Genomic DNA, 15,798 nt, shown 5'->3' on the forward strand with positions numbered 1-15,798 from the left:
TGCCACACCAGGAGACTTGGCAACCACTTCCTGTCTTCTCCTGCTGAACAAAACAAGAATGATTAACTTTAGTTAATTGCAGAATTTATTTTAGAAATTAATCCGAAACCTCATGTAAAAAACCCCACTGAATTTTTGTAATGATATCATACAGCACCTACAGGCAGTTAACTAATTACAATATTGGGAGGAGGGATGTTAATACAAATAAGTCAAAATCTTCTCACTTAAACAAATGGTTTTAAAATGCATCAACAAAATTCATATAAATATATCAAGAGACAGGGGTTAGACATCTGCACCCAATAATTACAGAGCAATAAAAATATGAAATTTGGGTTATGAGTTAGGCCTATGCATAGAGTACATTTTGAGCATACACTTTTGTGAAAGATGAACTATGCCGAATATTTGCTTTACCATAATTGAACAGCTTTGGACTAATTGATAATCACTCAGCTAACGTTAATGTTAACTGTGGCTTCGTGTGTGTCTGTGTGTCCACTACCAATGTCGAAGCCACGACAATGTTTTTGAAGTTACAAACACCTCTGAAACATTAAACTATCACACAAAGACAACATTACTTATACAGCGCACACACACGTAGATTTATACAGTATGTGGCTCAAGTTAACGAGCTGTTTGAGATAGAGCACTTTCGAATTTGGCGGTCGCAAAAGTTTGTAGGAAACAGAGCGATGCTTTTGCAGATTGCACAACACAAACACGTTAATTAGGGTAAAATCAAACTTTTAACAATACAAAGAGTTACTTACATGGGGTACGTGAAGTATAAATTACCCGTCTCCGTGGAAAACCCTGCTCGAATAAACTCCTGGAACAGACGAGACTGAAAGATTTGCTTGTTCTTCCGTTGCTGCAGGTGGGCAGGTCGTGTCTTTTTACGTCTGGTATCAACTTTTAAAATGAGTTTTGTAAAATCAATTTATGGTGAAGTCCAATTAAATTAATTTTATTATAGAAAATATTAAGTTACGAAAATATTCACACTTTTCACTTATTGATAACTCAAAAAACCAAAGAAACAAAAATAAATTAATTTATTGGAATAAATATAGTTTTTAAAATGAAGTCATATGGACAATAGCACTGAACGACTTTTTACAGTGTGGGATGTTTAGAATGCTCATATGAAATATATTTTTGTAAAACAAATAATGAGACCATCAGACAGCTGCAGCAAAACCATTTTTTATAGCATAAATTGGGTGACTTGTTATATTACTTAATTAGAGCAGCTTTGCATTGTGTTTGTTTTGCATGTACAGTTTGATGCAATATAAATATTCCGTTATGTTTGCCATCCAAATGAATTGCTTAGACATTTTGTTTTCTTACTTTTTGTTATCTGCAAAAAATGTGAGATTGATCATGAATTATTTACATTTGACTGAATCTATTCATAGCCTCGTTTCGTTTCATAATTTGCCCAAGGCTGTTTATTTGTTGCATAAACTATTGATTTAGTATCAGTATTGAGGAAACAGAGGCTAGTATCATAATGAAGCCAAAAAGTTAGTATTGATCCAACTCTAATGTATGCAAATGTGTATGTGCATACAGTGAGCATGAACACACTGGAATGTTGCCAGCAAAAAGACTGTGATTTATCTCCAAGTTGGCTTAGATGTTTAATCAAAGGCTGTTTTGTTGCCATGCACTTTAAAAGTATGTGTGTGCCTTCATCACAAGTCAATAATTGAAAAGGTTTGAGTTTTAATGGCAACTCATAATGCTCCCAGAGCTGCCTATTGCTTTAGTTGATGTTTGAGGTTCAAAGGAGCAATGGCCACTGCAGAAATGTAATGTATAATAATGTATTAACAGACAATGTGAATGTGTGATCACAGAGAGCCTTCTTTAGGAACCAGCACTGTGAATGTGTAAAAAATAAATAAATAAAATGGTGTTAACAGTGTCTCCAGAAAACTAGCACAGAATAATTATTTTCACAAGTATGTTTAACCTACGTTTCAATAGATTTTAGTCAGTTTTAGCATCTGTAAATTATTTACACTGGGTTCATACTGTTGTGGAAAACCTGCATATCAGGGATTTTCTAAAACAGTGATCTCTAGGCCTGCAAAAGTAATGAAATGTTTATTTCTGTGCTTATCTTTTAAATATATAACCAACTAGATATTGTTATTTATAAGTGCAATCTCTATAAAACAGACTGTATAATACGTTTATAATATGTATTTTAGCATATATTTAAATTTCATATCCAGTAATCATAAGTCACAAATTTAGGTGGAAAAAAAAAGTACAAAATTGTTATATTTTAATTAGACTGGGCTTGTTTTGTTAGATCAAATTAGCTGTATTGTGATATACTGCTACCAATGTTGCTTACCCATTTGATCTACTGTTGCTTTTAAATCTTGTTGCACTGCGACTGGTTTGACCACAGTTACACAAGGATCAATATTGTGTGATGTTATTGAGGTCAAACTTGGCACCAGGGTTAAAAGTTATGTAACAGCACTAATTTACCTACATTTTAGCAGCATTTTAAGTAGTTTAGCTTTAAAAAAAAAAAAAAGTACTCCCTTTCATGTGTTGTGCAAAGAGGTCCAGATCATTTTAGTCATTCAGTTCATTCATGTGGTCTATATAAGTAAAATGGTCAAATAAATGATTCAAACAGCAAAAAGAAGTCTGCAGCTTCTTAGTCTTAGTCCAGTATTTAACCATTTATATTTTACATTTGTGTTTTCTAGTTTTATTATTTCAGATTTAGAGCAGTAACAATAGTTTCATGTTTGTCTGCCGAGTAAATGGTCTAGTCAATGCATTGCAAATTATAGTTGTACATTAATAAAGAAGTTGGTCCCGTTAGCTATACTTTTTGTTAGTAACGTGTAGTGACCTAACCTAACTAATTAAATCCCTTAAAATTTTAGTACACTGTTTAAAATAATAATAATAGTTAAAAAGAAAGAAAACATAAAAGTAAATAAAACAAATATTCTATCCAGTACAATGTATGAGAAAATTTTATATGAAATTTTCTATTAATCTTTTAAATAAAATATCTAAATGTATGCAAATCAGATATATCACAGAAGGCAAGATTTTAAGCAAATAGTGCTATGAAATAGTGCCTGATTTTTGTAGCTTGACAGAGCTCATCTGCATTCACTAGTTGTATGAAAAACAGCATCATTAACATTGGAACAACATGAGGTTGAGTAGACATGAGATAGAATTTACATTTGGGGTGAAAAAAATAATAATTAAATTGTTGTACTGTATTGGCTGCAAGTGGTTTTAACACATACTGTTGCCCAGGTTTAAAATGTGGAAAATGTGACATAGCCTGCATATGTCCGCAGGGATCGAGACCATGTGTCAGGCCCTTTTTATGTTTTTTTTTTTTTTTTGTCCTTCCAAGCCAATTGTGAATGTCTATGACAGTTACAGTTGGACTGTGAGAGTCTGAATGTTTTAGAAGAGTTGAAAGCGCTCTGTGTATTTGACACGATCACTGCACTGATAAGGTCCCTGGAACTTTATAGCCACGGAAGTGCCGTGTTACATATAGACTCAGGACAGACTCTGCTCCCAGTCTGCCTCTCAGTTTGTGGTCAGAAATGCACTGAAATGAGTTGCTTTAACATGGGACTAATGGGTATCTCTGTCTCTATGTCTCACTATCTGTTTCTCCTAATGTCCTGCAGTAGTGTAATGGAGGTCAGTGTCTGCTGCAGAACATCACCTCTGGCTCCCGATTAGACCACTGACCTACAAAACCCCCCTATAAAGCCCAGCAAAGCCAGTGTCTCAAATCCCAGCATTCTGATTGGCTAAAAACATCTCCAATAAAACTAATGCAGATTCAAATTTGCAGCTTGGAGAAACCTCCTTTCCCTCCCATCTGCTATTCTAATCCCCAACTAGCTGACTCACTTCTTGATTTCCATGAGAAACGACGGGCTATCTTTGAAACAAATCCAAGAGAGAGTGAGAGAGATAGAGAGAGAGAGAGGGAAAACAGTTTGCCGTTGACTTGAACTGCAAAAGAAAACACTGGTTCTGGGAAGGATGGTATTTTTCAATCCCTGTGTTATCCTGGGTTTTGGGAGCAGGTGACAGGACCCTGAAGCGTATAGCCTACATATTAATCAGCAAACTAAGTGTTGAAATGTTGGGAAATCTGCAAACTTACATGTAGACTAATACCTGCCTACTTTTCTCACACGTTTTAAGCTGATTATGGAAGAAAATCTGTGGATTTTATTTATTTAGAATTAAGTTATGTCAAATGATAGCAGAAATGGTAGCATTTTCAAATTAGCCAAAATATTTAATTTACAAAAATACAAGGCACTGGGGATTTAATAAACCACAAGGAGCTTTGCCGCAGGTTTTTACTGAGGTGTAAGTGGAAGACAAGCAGACATGTTGTCTTGGGCTCTGATGGCAATTTATTAATAATTATGCAGTGATATTGAAATTCTGTCCAGGTAATGATGAACTGATAAGTAATGATAACCAACAAATGGCCAATATTAAAATTCTATAAATAAGAATGGACACTATTTCATACCATCTCTAATACTGGCTCATAAACCAATGCTGATATTGTACTGATATATTGTGTATCCCCATTTTTAAAAAAGACAAATTTATTGAAAACGATCCTTCCACCAGTTAACCCAGTTTGTCGATAATGATAAGTAGACGATACTATGAATTCTTACATTTAAACAATACAATACTATAATGCTGTTACCAATCAAATGAAATCAGTATCAACATATCATTGTGTTTGCAATGCAGAGGTGGCACAGAATCTGCATCTGAAGTGGCATTTAGATGCATTTACACTAGGGCTGCAACTATCGATTATTTTGATAATCAATTAGTTGGCCGATTATTCTTTCGATTAATCAGATTTTTTAAAAATCTCTTTTTTTGACAAAAAACACACTATTCCACATTGTGTCCAATGTCCTTCAAACAAACGTGCCAACTGAATGCTATGAAAACAGACAGTGCTTAATTTATTAGACCACCTGTCATAATAAAGAGAAAACAAATATTTTAGGAATCTGTCAAAAAATTGTTTAAATCTAAAAATGTTTTTGTCATTTATTGGGCAAATAACAAACTGAAACAACCAAATAGTATTAATTCACACAATAACAAAAATGGCCTCCTATGCCTTGCAACAGCTTGCATTCTTGCATACTTTTTGACTGTTATTGGGTATCTGAAAAAAAACACTATAAAGTGCTCTGCCTGTCACGGTGCACACACAAGGAGGACACAGGAACACGCAGATGAGGATATAACTTCAAATAATAGTCTTTACTGATGATATCAAGGCAGGGCAAGACACAGACAGGACCACCGGGGAGTAACGAGTAGACCAGACGAAATCAAACTCGACAGACAGGACTATAAATGCACAGGTTAATCATAGATAACGAGACGAACACGGCTGGACAAGAATTAACTAATGATTACATTTAACAAGGACAGGAAACAAACCAAATATGGACACAAGAGGCAGGAACACGACAGAGGACTGACACTGCCTTTCTTTCATAGATAACAGCAATAATTATATTATAGCATTAGAAATAGCCTACTACTGTTACTAAAGATCTTATGCATTTTGGAGGACTAACCAATACAGAAAGCTAAAAAATGACTTTGGTAATCACCAATGCTGTTAGTTTAGAGCAGCAGTGGCACAAACCTTACATAATTTGTTAAAAAACTTGCATAAATTTGTATATTGCATTGTATAGAGTGAATATAGTTAAAATCTCTATTAAAATTTTAAATAATAATAAAGATAATAAAGATGAATAAAATCACAAACTCAGTGTTAACCAACAGGTAAGTGTAATGTTCTGCAGGAACACATGTTCACTTTGATCACAGTCACGTCTTACTGACATTTCTTTATCCTGTAATAAGGTGGCTATGAAGCGTCTGATATTTATATTCAGAATTACACGCTGTTATCCCTTAACTTTTGGGGGAAATAGGGGAAATATACTTTAAAAACAAACTTCAAATCGCCAGTAGGTGGCAACAAATCACTGCATGAGTGAGTCATTGAATCATTCATTCAACCAGTTCGTTCAAATGGCTGATTCATTCAGTAACAAAACACTGCTGTGTGTTGCTCAGAGACACAAAAACAGTTCTGCTGTGGCTTTGTTTGGAACTCTTTTCATTGTTGAAATACAGCAAAAACAGGAACTGTTGTGTCTAAAATGTAAGTCACCTAATATTAACTTCTTGTTTACTGAACTGTTCATCAAATCAGTATCACATTTGCAATCATGCTGATATTTGGAGAATGTACTCGATATATTCGCATATCGTTTAAGTAAGCAATAAGTACCGTGAGGCCGTGACTTATTCACAATACAGCATGCATTGTGTACCTTATTGCCTTTATAAAACGGTTACTACATGATAAAAAGTGTTTAAACCAAAATGTGTGTATTGATACATTACTTTTTTGAAAGTTTGTTAAATGCTTCCACTAAAAAACAGTTCCTGACAGCAACAGTAAACGGCAAGAGAATATTCCAGTGTAGCTCAAATAAAAACAGACAATAGGAAGTCTGCTGTGTCATTTATTTTTTTTAACACCATATATGTTATTTTCTCACACACATACATCTGCTTATCTCTCAGCATGAGAAAACATCTGTTTTCCATCTTTTAGACTGATTTGCAGCACAGTACTAGTTTGTAAGCATCCTTTCAGTGAAAATTGGTGGACATATGGACATACAGAATCACGGAACAGAAAACTAATAAATACAGTAATATTTCCTCCTTATTTTGGAAACTGTGGCATCTCCCACCTGTTTGCCAACCTGTTTCTCCCACGGGAGAAGAGTTTCTTTGAGGGGGGAAGGGTTTGGTCCCAAATTAAAGATGAATGCCAGCAGGGGTCACTCATACTTCATTAAGTAACAAACAGTTCATTGTGCCGAAATACATAATACATGGAACAGTTGTGACACTATATTATTGATTGTTTATGTTGCTACAAGTGGTTGTTAAGGGTTTTGCTCAGTGATACACAGAACTGTTGTTGTGAAGCGGTCATAGCCGTGCTTTATCCTGAATAAAACACAGCTGCTGACCAATCAGAATTGAGGAATGGAACTAACCGTTTTATAAACAACAATTACAATATTACCACAGATGATATATTTGAATATATCTATGGAAATAATATTATATACATATATATTACTTTTTTTTTTGGCGATTCTGTGGTTGCACATTCCATACATACCTGCTCTTGTATACGTTAACTGCTGCCACAAACTAACTCCATGCATTGCAGGATACAGTGTAGAACTTCGCTTGTTTTAGTTTGTAATCAGATAATGCACAGAAACACAGAGAGAGAGAGAGAACGTTAGAGAGAGAAGGGGAAGCGAGCGAATGCCTTGACTTTCAAGCCATTATCACACCACACTAAGCACAGACAAACACTTTGCCTTGCACGCACACGCATGAATGCGTAATCACAAACTCCTCAACTCTACATGCGTCCTCACTTAATTGGAAATGTCGGATCAATGCTTTCTGATTACCAGGCTTCACAAGATAGTTTGTTTCTGGCTTTCGGCAGTGGTTTTTATCCGGCTCTGTGTTTTTTTTTTTTAAGACTAACCTCTCTCACTCTCTCTCTGCCTCCCTCAGTTCACTTGCAAGGCCCAGCTGTAGCCAGATCTATACTCACCCATCTGTAATCAGCTTTTAATTCATTAAGAGGACAGAGCTTTGAATTCATCAGCTCTACGCCATGTTGATTCACCCACTGGCTAAAGTGGGCAGAGGATGAAATGTGAGCAGAATCATCTACTCCATAATTTGCTTGGGGTCTTTAAAAGGCTTTGAATTCCTTTGATATTTGCAAACAGAACTCCAGACAAGAAGTCCTTCTGATTTCAGAAGTGAAGGGAGAAAGAACATGAGCAAGCTGGCTTCACTGCAGATTTAAAAAAAAAAAAAAAAAAAAAAAAAAATTCTAAGAGTAATTTTTACGTCTGGTTGAACACACTTAGGCAGCTGCCAAACCACGGTTTCACTCAAATGGATCAATAAAATAATTTTGTCCTAGTTCCATGGCCATGGCACAGAGCTCTGAGCAGGAGATGAAAGAGCTCTCCGGCTTCTAATTAAACATTCGTTTTTAATATAGTCTCTCTTATTTTATATGTTGAGGAAATTCAGAATGTGGTTAGTCATCTCTTTTAAATAAGAAGGTAGGGGAAATACTGTCTAGCTACATTAGTGGTGCTACTATCTGCTATAAAAAATGTATGTAATTGCAATGGTTCATATGTAATTCACATATTTTTGATGCATTTAAGATGCTATTTACATAGAATGCCTATAAATATCAGTTGTCACTCTTTATCTCCCAATAATGTCTTAGTAAGATGATATTAACATGCTTTTTTATATTTTTTCTGAGGGTCAAAACATTTAATGCAATGCAATATATTGATGATTGATGCAATTAAACATTCCTCAAAAGCCTAATATATAATTTTTAATACATTATACATTTATTCCAAGAATTTCCTATATGTTTCAGTCCAACAAGTGTTCTTCTTAAATATTACTTAAAATATAAATTAATTATTTTTACTTTATAAAGATAAGATTTTACTGCAAAAAGACAACCTAAAGAGGGATGTTTCAGAATGATACGTCAGGCTTTATTATACATGCGTACAAATATCACATATACCTTCACTTTCTAAAAATAGTATGAACTGTCAATCAGATGACAGAAGGCACGTAGCAGGTTGTGTACAACAGGTTTTGATTGCGTTGATTATTTAATCGATAATTTGAGTATCCTGATACAGTAGGCTTTATAGCATCAATGATCCATGCTAAAACGTCTTTGACTTGTTTACATAAGCATAGCAACACCATAAGAGAAACTGTGCTTGCTTTTCATTGGTTCCTATATGTACCGTCAATGTGGAAGATTTAAATTTAAATTTCCCACACCATCTTTACAGTACTTCTCCAAAACCACTGTGATACAGCAACTGTCTTTAGTAGTATAATTTTTAACTGTGAACTATATTCCAAGCTATTCCATCATAGTCTATTAATAGTGATGCACAAAAACAATTCCAAAGGGAGCTCCTAATGTCTAGCGCACGCTTGAGAGCTCTGTCATCTCTCCCCACAATCCCATTATATATCAGGTCCTTTAAGCAATTTGAGGCTGAGCTCCATGCATGCCTTCCAGCCAGGAGCTTTAGGGACTGAGATATTAACTCTGAAATGGAGGTTTAAGAAGGAAAAAGGTGTCCACTTGGGAGTGGATACTGAGGATTAATTTCTCAAGCGCTTTTCTCTGTCTTTTTTGTTGCTCTCTCCTTTCCCTTCCACCTCCACTTTGCAGCTTAATATTCTGACTGGCTCTCCCAGTGTCACTCAATATTTTCAAAACAAGGACTTTCAGAACACAGCACAAAATGAAATGCAATTTAGGACACCCAGCCCAAGTGTTTGTCCACCTCTGAATGCAAACACTTTCAATGGGACCGACCAAGTGCATCCTTCAGGATAAAGGACTTATTGCGGAAAAACGGCTGCTTGATCCACCCAGATTAAATGGTAATATTCAGAAAACTTGACATTTGCGCACCACTGACACAGCTCCACCTTCTAATGTTGTAAAAGAGACTTGTGTTATTATTTTATGTTATGCTGTGACGGATCCGTACTCTTCCTCTCTCGCAGGAAGTCAGATTTTTCACGTTGGAATATCGCAGGTATATACCTTTCATATGTTATGAAATGGGTTTTTCTCCCCAGCCTTAAAAGAATCGGCAGATGTCTCGGGTGCCCTCTGATATGAAAAATTCAATTTAAAAGGATGAGAGAGAGAATGGCGCCCGGGCCTATTTTCATTCTCTCACACAAAGAGATATGAGAATGATGTTCTATTGTGAGGGGGGAAATGATGCCAATCGAACTGCAGAGAAATTCCTTCATAATTCAGTTCAATTTCCTCCAAATCCCAATGGTGGCTTCAGTTCCAGAAAGGTGGGGTAGGGGAGAGATGGAGAGATTGTGAGGGAGTGAAAGATGCCAGGTGAGAAAAGGGAGGAGAGAAAGGTAAAATATAGAGGGTGTGAAGAAACTGGGAGAGAAAGGTTAAAATTTAGATGGTGTGAAGGAAGTAAAGGTGAGATGGAGAGGTGTTATAAAGAGTGTAGATTAGAGTGTTTGTTTCGCATCCCGCTGATGGACAGGAGGCTGAAGAGTTTGAAAGGTTATGGGTTCACGACAAGGTCAACAATGACAGCCATTGCAATCTAACAAGATAATGCCAAAAGCTGGGTTGCGGATTCGGCTACTGTATGTTTTCCCAGTCAGGACAGAGATTCTTCTAGTTTAGCCTGCTGTGTCATCTGATGTTGTAGACAACAGAAATGAAGTTATTTGTCTTGCGCTCAACATAATCATTTATGTAATATAGTCTAGACCAGGGCTTTTAAAACTTTTACAAATCTCTCGCAAAGACTCACAGTCAACCCAGGAACCCACAATATAATAAAGGAAGATTAATTTGCTTTAGAACTAATTTATTAGGAATTAAAAAAGAAATTAAGAACATAAAGATTACTACAGTGCATTTTAAAATCAAGTGTACACATCTAGTTAATGGTCATTCAAATAGTTAAGAAAATTTTAATTCTGTGGGGAGTTTAGAGTTGATTGTTTGAAAGCTTTTTAGCTGTCAGTTTTCCTTTTGACCTAAATAGCCTGTAAAAAATAGTTTTCCATCTAGATTGTTCTTCTTTGGAAACATTGGTAATACATTAATGTACTGCAGTGTTTATTTTTTTCTTGTTATATTTTCATCATCAGTACTTTTTATTAAAATAGTTGAATTATCATGTCGCCATTAGCTACAATATAATAATAAAAAAAAAACTTTAACAAACATTTCTATCTGTATTTTCGTTGACAAGATTAACACTAAGAGAATTCACTGAGAAAGCATTTTGCCTGCTTTTAGTGCTGCTTAATTGCCCACGCTGTCTTTTCTTAGTGGCCAATTCACTAAAGAATTATATAACAGTGTGATTCTCTTTCAAATGTGAAAGTGTGTTCGTCTACACCATGCATTAGAATGTATGATCAATTATAGTGCTCTTCTCCATAATTTGATCATCATTTGATTAACAACTGCTGCCATGGTCAGTAGAAAATGTGCACAAGCATCTCTTTGTCATAAAATTGTGATTCCTACCAGCTTTTTTGTTCATGTTAATAGAGAGGTGTTCATTGCGGCAGGCAAATACCACTGAGTTTTGTGAATAAGGCTTAATTTGCATAGAAATGAAAGTTAATTCAGGTGCTATTTCAGCACATTTACCTGAACGTTATTCAGAATATCTACTTTTGTGTTCTGCAGATGATGACAGAGTTTTCACTGAATTATAAGCTCCCTTTAACTTGGATTGTGAGTGGTTAAGACTTTAAATTTTATATTGAAATAAAAAAAAAATAGCTGCGAACAAAAGTAACATTATTTTGTTTATCATGAAGTGAATTCACTCCCTATGTTCTATATTTTATACAGCATCTCTTCACAGATCCCCAGTGGTCACTTGTTTAAAACCTTTGCCCTAGACCAATAAAGTGAAGTATAGATGTTTTTATTTGACTTAGCATTTTGTAATTTTTTCAAGGCATTAAAACCAACTTTTTGTACAGGTGTTTCATTGACATGTCTTGAAAGATCTGTTGTGCTGTCTGCTGTGATATATTATGTGTTGGAAATTGAAGGTTGTTTTCTTAGCTGCTGTCCTATGGTTAATTTAGAGATCTTTCCTGCCCCTGTGCACCCACACTGAGTAGGAGATGTAGTGTGAACCTCTGTGCTCTCGCTTGGTTAAAGTCAGTGGGTGAACTCTTGCCGCCGTGCGTTAGTTAAAGGGGATATGAGCGAGCGTTCAGGCTGCAGGGCTGCAGGCGTGTGCGAGGATCAATGAGCCGCTGCTTCAGAAGGCATGTAGAGCAGAGGAAAAATGAGCTGCGCAAACAAACATGACAATGAAGGAGTGCACCTCGGAAGAGATGCAGCCAGCATAAAATCACAGAGAGCTGAGAAAAGGGGGGGGGGGGGGTATAGGCACATACGGATCTGTTCTTATTTTCCATCCGACTCTCACCTCCTCGGCTTTTTCCTCTTCCATCTTCCAGAGTTGTGTTTCTCTTTTTTTTTTGTAGGTGCAATAGCTTGGAGGCAAGAAGTGTGACACTAGGATCTTCAAAGAGTCCAGACTTATCAAAGAGACACAGGGAGGGAGGAGAAATGGGGAGTTGGGGAGGGGCACTCTGGGAATGTGTTGGAGAATGAAACAGAACGGAGGGGGTGGTCACGAAAACAGGAAAAAGTGAAGACATGAAACAAGAAGAAGAAGAAGAAGAGTGGCTGGTGATTGAAATGAGAGAGGGCAGGAGAAAGCCATTGTCAGAGCTGTTTAGCATTCACTAGTGGCTAATTGCACCAACAAAGCTCGGGAGATACAAACCCCTCTGTATCTGAGAGACATGAGAGCTTCTCCCTCAATAGATCTCCCTCCCTGCCTAGAAAGCGGCACTCATAAAGCAGAATGTTTAAAACTGGTACAGGGTTTGAGGCTGCAGCAGCGCTGACACAGTAAAAGCCTGCATTGGCCATACGTAGAGTACAGGGGATCGAGCTGCCACTTCTAATGACAAATCTCATAGTTCACGCCATTTGGTATGACAGCATGCAGGAGTAATGGGCTGAATGAATCACTGGTAGGAAAAGCTCAGCCTCGCCACCCTGCCTGCAGCTTAAACCATCCCGTGTATCGGCTATCCATTTGTGAAGTATTTCACCTCAAACCACAACTCGTACATGATGAATAGACAGATATCAGGCAGCACTCCATTATCCGCTCAGAGGCACAACACCCCAGCCCAACAAACGCCATTTTCTCCCTCTGTCTCCGTTTCCATCAAGTGAAATGCTCTTGCATATTCAGTATTGCTTGTTTGTATTATTCCATTATTTTTCCATGTGCACTGTTCTAGTTTTACTCAGATTCCTTTAGGGCCATGTTGTCTATCTCTTTATTTTGTCCAGTCATCTTTGTGGTGCATAATCAAACCTTTCTTTGGCTTAAAATCTAGTTTAACAGCCAGTCCCAGTAACCCTAATACAGTTCTCAATTTCTGTCCTGGAGACTGCAGATTAGCACTCACCCTCTACAATCCAAGTCTCTCTACAATCTAAATCTCAGTCTCCAGTCCAAAATCCCTCTCCAATTCAATGCTCCCTGCCTAGTCTCATCAAAGTAAGACTTTCTGCCTGGTCCAAATCTCTCTGTCCTATCCGAGACCCTTTTCAATCCAGGACTCGCTGCCCAGTTCTAGGCTGTCTCTCCAGTCCAAGACTCTCTGACCTGTCCAAGATTCTCTGCCCAGTACAAGACACTATCCAATCCAAGACTCTGTCCACTCTACAATCTTAAGATTGTCTCTCAGACTCTTCTTCCAGTCCAAGACTATTACGAGACCCACTGCCTCCAAAGTGCCCAACTCCAATTACCCGATTCACAGTCATGAAAATCCATGCAGGTCAATTCTAATCAGGGATCACTTTATTCCAGGCACCAGTGCAGAACTCAAGCCAGCCAGAATGGAGACTGGCCCTCTTACATCCAGAGCCAAAGCCCTGTTCCTTTATCTTGGTCCTGCTTCACTGCTACCCCCACTACACAACACCCTCCCCTGTCCCAGCTCTGCAGTGCTCCCCCTTTAGGGAGAGAGAGACTGGACCGTGTGCTGAGACTCTATCCCATCTGCAGAACTGCAGCTTCCAGCACTAAGGGGGGATAAAAGTGCTGACTCTCGAGCAATGCCTGTAGGAGCAGTTTAAGCAAGAATCCATATTTAAATAACTAAATGCCTCTCTAAGGTTTAAATAGCGATGTGTCTGAAGTACTGTACAATTCTAGTCACTGAAAATGCCATTATTCCAGGATGATACCTGGGATGGCAACGATATTAGCAATTAAAATATCATAACTGTAATAACGCAACTTTTTCTAATAAAACTACACTTTAGGATTTTTCTTTTCAAAATCCCTTACTGTAGATCAAACGCTACAATTTGCATATTACATGTGGCCTTGTAATCACTACATCCCTTTACAGTGATCAAGGGGTGCCATTTGCATTTTCTACAAAGCATGATAAGCACATTTTACAATAGATAAAACAATGACTAAAACGTGCGCCACCCGAAGATTGGTGTGCATGCGTTCCCTTGCACATCAAAGACTACAACTTAATAAGAAAATTAAAAAAGGAAATATATTAAAAAGTTACCGCCCCAAGACAAAACACCCCATGGTTCTCCCCTGTATCTCTTTCTCTCTTCCACACACATACACACTCATTGTATGAAAGCTCTGACTACAGAGGGACTCATGCTGTGAGTCCATGTCTGAGTTTGCTAAGGAAGTCGATGTAATTACTGTGCAGTGAGAATGTTCATCTACGCACTTCAGTGCCTCACTAACCGTAAATACCAGGGCACAAAGGTGCACACGAAGAACAGGTCTACAACTCATGAACGTGAGAGTGAGCACAAAGTACAAATGTTCAGTGGACGTGTGTGCACAGCGTACGAGCAATGAGGGGATGTGTGTAAGTAAATAGATTTTGGGTGGGCAGAATGACCAAGATCTTATATCACGGTGCAAGTAATTTAATATCATGGTAACAATATATATCATGATATAATATAGTTAATGTTGCTGGAAATCGAACCCCTACATGTATACATCCAGTATATATAGTACATATTACGACATTAATGCCTGGTTATTTAATATATAAAACATTATGGGGTTTGATTTCTATCAGCCATTTATGTATGCTTAATTGCGATCACACCTCAGTTGAATTCTATACTGCAAGTTTCAGGACAGCCATTAATAATGTACAGTCACACTGTACACCGTTCTTATGCCGGATGCATGCAGTAGAGTGCAACATGTCAAAAAATTACTCTCATTATAATTTGCAAAGCTGTCTGTAATTGGGGTGCACATCTATGACCCCGTCTGGAGAGTATGCTGTCATTTTCTTCTTCTAAAACGCCAGCATGTATGTAAATGAACAATATGTTGCATGACTAGCTACGCAAATGTACAGATTAGCAATATTTGTGTGCGCACTGCATTTCTGAACAATTTGGATATTAAATTTCAGAAGTCATCTTTGTGGTGTGAAGAAAGCCAAGAAAATAATAGATGAATGAGCTTATAAATAAACATCCTGAATTAGAGGGGAAAAAAGAAAGCCTTATGACTTTGAGATGGTGAAGTACGTAGCGTTAATTGCCTCTCTATATGTTTTAAATGGCCGTGTTAATGGGCTTTTTTATATGAACTGAAATTGCTCTCTTAATGGCCCTAATTCCTGCTCTAAAATGGTTCTGTTTGCCAGTCTGTGTGTGTTTGTATGTGTGTGTGTGCAGCCTGGCACTATCGATCCCTCCCTGCAGTCGGTGAGCTGTGAGCTCACACAGAATTGGGAATGGAGGCTTTTTTGCAGGATTCTGTGATTTCCACTGTTTTATGAGCTCTGCGCCTCTGTATTTCAGCATGAGTGTTTGCCCTCATTGGCCTTGTGAAAAACAATGTGGTCACCTAAGCAGTGATATCAAGGGAGAGTTATATTGCTTTCACCCCTCTGCCG

At 37.3% G+C, this 15,798-nt stretch overlaps 1 protein-coding gene across 1 annotated transcript in view; it reads left to right on the top strand.

Moving 5' to 3' along the window:
* LOC306863744 (protocadherin-1-like) overlaps window positions 1-15,798 on the top strand; it is a gene marked incomplete at both ends in the record, with an annotated part of 81,533 nt that overhangs the window by 41,609 nt on the left and 24,126 nt on the right. The window lies entirely within an intron of this gene.

This window comes from Barbus barbus (assembly GCF_936440315.1).
Source record: "Barbus barbus genome assembly, chromosome: 45".
NCBI lineage: Eukaryota > Metazoa > Chordata > Actinopteri > Cypriniformes > Cyprinidae > Barbus > Barbus barbus.